Source organism: Camelina sativa, chromosome 12 (assembly GCF_000633955.1).
Source record: "Camelina sativa cultivar DH55 chromosome 12, Cs, whole genome shotgun sequence".
Classification (NCBI taxonomy): domain Eukaryota; kingdom Viridiplantae; phylum Streptophyta; class Magnoliopsida; order Brassicales; family Brassicaceae; genus Camelina; species Camelina sativa.
In genome coordinates, this window is record NC_025696.1 from 10,995,246 (window position 1) to 10,999,480 (window position 4,235).

A 4,235-nucleotide genomic window follows, 5' to 3' on the forward strand; every position below is an offset into this window, starting at 1 on the left:
AGTCTTCTTACGATAATAAACGAGTAGACTTCTATAATGACTATTTTTGGAATTGACCACAATATTTAAACATTGACCGTAATTTTATTATATTAAAATAATTAGTTGACTGCAAAAGAAGTCTACTGTTTAAAAAATTCAAATGTTGGTCAACCACAAAAATGACCACGGCAGACTGCAAACAAAGTCATCATTAACGTAGACTTTGTATGAAGTCTACTTAGCGAAAGTCAAACTTGGTCAATTGCAAAACCAACCACGACGAAGTTTACTTTTTCTTGTTGACGGATAGTTGAAGTCTACTGGAAAGTCAATGGGTTGGTCAATTGCAAAAATAACCAGAGTCGACTATATTTGAAGTTAACCGTTTGGACTTTCCATTGAAGTCTACCATGTTTTACTTATTTAATTGCAAAACTAACCAAAAAATTAACAAAGGAAGACCACAAAAGAAGTCAACCGGTTCTGGTAGACTTTGTTCGCAGTCTGCTTTGTTAAATTGTAATTGCAAAAATAGACCGCAAGAAATAAACTTCAATTGAAGTTACCATCGTATAGTCTTTTTTATGTCTACTGGTTGATGTGAAAATGAAGTCAGCATTATTTGAAAACCAAATTATTGCAAATTGATTAATAATTTTTAAGATTTTCTTGTTGTATTCTTTGATATATGTTATTTACTTGCCTCTGTATGTTTTTGACATGAATCCATATTATACATATGGAGAAATCAAGTTTTTGGTTTTCATAGGCAGTTAGGTCATTAAGGTAGACTAATTTAAGAAGTCGACGTGTTGGAGTTACCTGTGAAGTCTTATAATTGAAAAAGTTTTTAATTGAAATATATAAATTTTTCTTATTGATTTTGTAGTGTATTTGTTTTGTATCGGTTTTGTACTTGCCTCTGTCTATTTTTTCATGATAATATATTATACTTTTGGATCAATCATGTATTTGGTTTTGTTAGGCATCTAGGTTATTGATTTAAGACTTCTACGGGTAGTCAGCTATGTATTGAGTATTTGACTTGCTGCTTACTCTTTCAGGTAAATGGCATATATACCTGTTGTTTTCGGAGTATGGGTGACGAGAAATGGGTCTTGGCATTTTTCTATGGATGGACGCAAAGGTGGGAGAATGCTTTTTTTTGCGACACGGTTGTACATACGCTGAGCTTCTTGAAATGGCTTACCATATTGACAAAGAAACAGAGATGGTTCAGTTATCGTATCCCTTAACAGAGATGATGCTTCAGCAATTGCCCCAAGATACACCTCCTGTCTATGTCACAAATTATAGATCAGCTAAGAACTTGATAGATTTTACTAGTAGGAATGTTATTCGCCTTTGCGTCTCTATGCGATGCATGGATGGACAGCCGGTTAAAGAATGTGTTAATGATATAAACAACTCTCGTTCTATAGACGATGGGAATTCAACGGGTGAAGTAGGTGATGATGTAGATCCTGGTGCGGATGAATGTGTAGAAGAATGTCAAGAAGCTCTCCATGATACTAAAGATGAGAAGCCGAAAGATGTTGATGACATGGATTTCGATTAGAGTGAGTACGGGAAATTTGAAGATGAAGATGAAGATGACGATGACGATGGAGATCACTTGGATGTAGATGCTGAAGAAGAGAAACCGTTTCTTGGTGGTATTCATGGACTGTTAAATAATCCTTGGATAGACCAACTAAAAGTAGGTCAATGCTTTCCATGCAAACATGATGTCATAACAAAGGTGTGTTTGACCGCTATTATGTTAAAATTCTCTTTCAAAATTAAGAAGTCCACAAAGACTTGGTTGGTGGCAATATGCTCTGTGCCAGCATGCACGTGGAGGGTCGTCGACAGTGTGAAGAATGATCCAACCACTTTTTGGGTCACCAAATATCTAAACGTACATACATGTTCTATTGTGGACCGTGTAGCTCACCGTAGGCGTTGCACCTCCAAATATATTGGGATTCTTTTTGTAGACCGGGTAGGAATAGTTGATGGTGTTGTCCCACAACATATCGAAGATTCAATGAGGACAATGTTCAGCATGACATTGGATTACACAACTTCGTATAGGGCTTTACAATATGCCCTTGAATATGTGAGAGGAAACGTCGAATCTGGATATGCGAAGTTGCCTCATTGTCTTAGAAAAATAGAGAAGTCAAACCCGGGAAGTGTTGTTGACCTTGTTGTTGATGGCGAGCATAGGTTTAAGTACCTTTTCCTATTTTTCGATGCTTCAATCCGTGGTTTCAATTGTGATTGATGGGACCCATCTCACCGGAAAGTATGAAGGTGTATTGCTAGTCGTTTGCACACAGGATGGTAACTTTCAGATATTTCCGTTGGCATTTGGAATTGTGGACTCGGAGTGTGATGTTTCATGGGATTGGTTATTCACCAAATTAAGTGAATGTGTCTTGGATGAATATCCACTGGTAGTAGTTTTGGATAGGTGCAGTTCAATAGCTAAAGCATTTTGTAATGTTATGTCATGGGCAACACGAGGGATATGTTACTACCATCTCCAACAAAACATAATTACTAATTTTCATGGGAAGCAACTGATGTACTTGGTGAAAGGGGTAGCATATTGCGCATACGCATGATGATTACAACCACTACATGACTTCCCTTAGTAACGTAAATCCGGCCCTTGCAGCGTACTTGAACGAGGCAGATCCAGCTTTATGGTCTCGGGTTTAATGTCCAGGAGATAGATACAACATCAAGCCTAGCAACATTGGGGAATCTATCAACTCCATGCTAAAGAAAGCCAAAGGTTATCCCATCACATATGTCATTGCGTTTATTACGAAAAAGTTAGGTAGGTGGTATTGGAAAAGACGAGAGGATGCACTTAGTCTGACAACCACTTTTAGCCGGGGTGTTGAGTTCTTATTGGCCGTAAGGGAGCATTACGCAGATATGATGACGGTAGAACGCATTGATGGTTGGTGTTTCTACGTTAGGGGTGGGCAACGTGACTGTTTGGTTGACTTGGAAGCAAAAACTTGTTCATGCGGGCTTTTTAATGTAGAGAAAATACCATGTTCACATGCGATTAAGGCTGCCAAGTCAAGCGGATGGCGTATGTCTACCGTAGTCGAAGCTTACTATAGAAAAGATTATGTCTATGCATCGTACGCGGCTAACATCATGCCCAATGTCGAGCACGATCCAATTGGGCCAGATATCCGATGTATACCTCCCATACCGAAGCGGAAGCATGGTAGGCAAAAAAAGTCTCGTTGGCTAACATGGCTAGAACTGTCACATAAAAAGGGGAGCAAGCCGAGGAAGTCTCATAAGCAATATGCTTGTTCAAAATGCAGGCAGCCTGGACATACTCGACCTCATTGTGTAAGTAACAATCCCACCTGATACATTTTTAACGTTTTGTATATGATCGTCGGTTATACCAACAATTATTTGTTCAGGTTGCTGAAGACGGCGAGTAGAAGTTAACTTCATCGTGAAGTCATCTGGAATTTCCATACCAATAATTTGTCTCTGTAATAAAATATTACGGATTATTAAAGACTAGTAGTTAACTATCATATACTCGGAAGACCATTTTATGATACTCCTCTACTTAACCAAGCACCAACAGCTAGAGGATAATGAGTCAAATTTCGGGTTCAGTTTCCGAAACAAATTCGCAAATACAAATTACTGGTCCAATCTGCAACTACTGCGGTAGATCGACGATAATTGTGAAATCATGGACAGATGCAAATCCAGGACGAAATTTCTTCAGATGCACTGTTCATGGGTTTTCCCATTGGTCAGACGCAGAACCATCACGTGGTTGGCAGAGGCGGAGCTTATTGGATGCGAGGGATGAGATTTGTCGGTTCAGAGAAGAACCAAATGTACTTCAAGAATCTATAAGAGAAATGAAAGAACAAGTTGTTAACGGTTTGGTGAACTCTGGGGTGGTTAATACACATGAGGAAGAGAAGAAGTTTAATATGAATTACTGGCAGCCAATGAAAGGGAAAAAATGGTTCGACAATTCTTGGTTTTGTCTTGGATAGGGTTTATTGTTGTCATGGCCATGTGTCTTGGGATGTGTATGAAGTAGGTTGTAGAAGAAGTCTTTCGGTTAACTTCAATCATATGTCTACTAAGCTTCCCCTGTACGCTACTTTTGTTTACTAAGCTTTCGTTGTACGCTACTTGTCTTTTTTTAAGTTATTTTTAATTTTTGGCCATCTACACTCTTT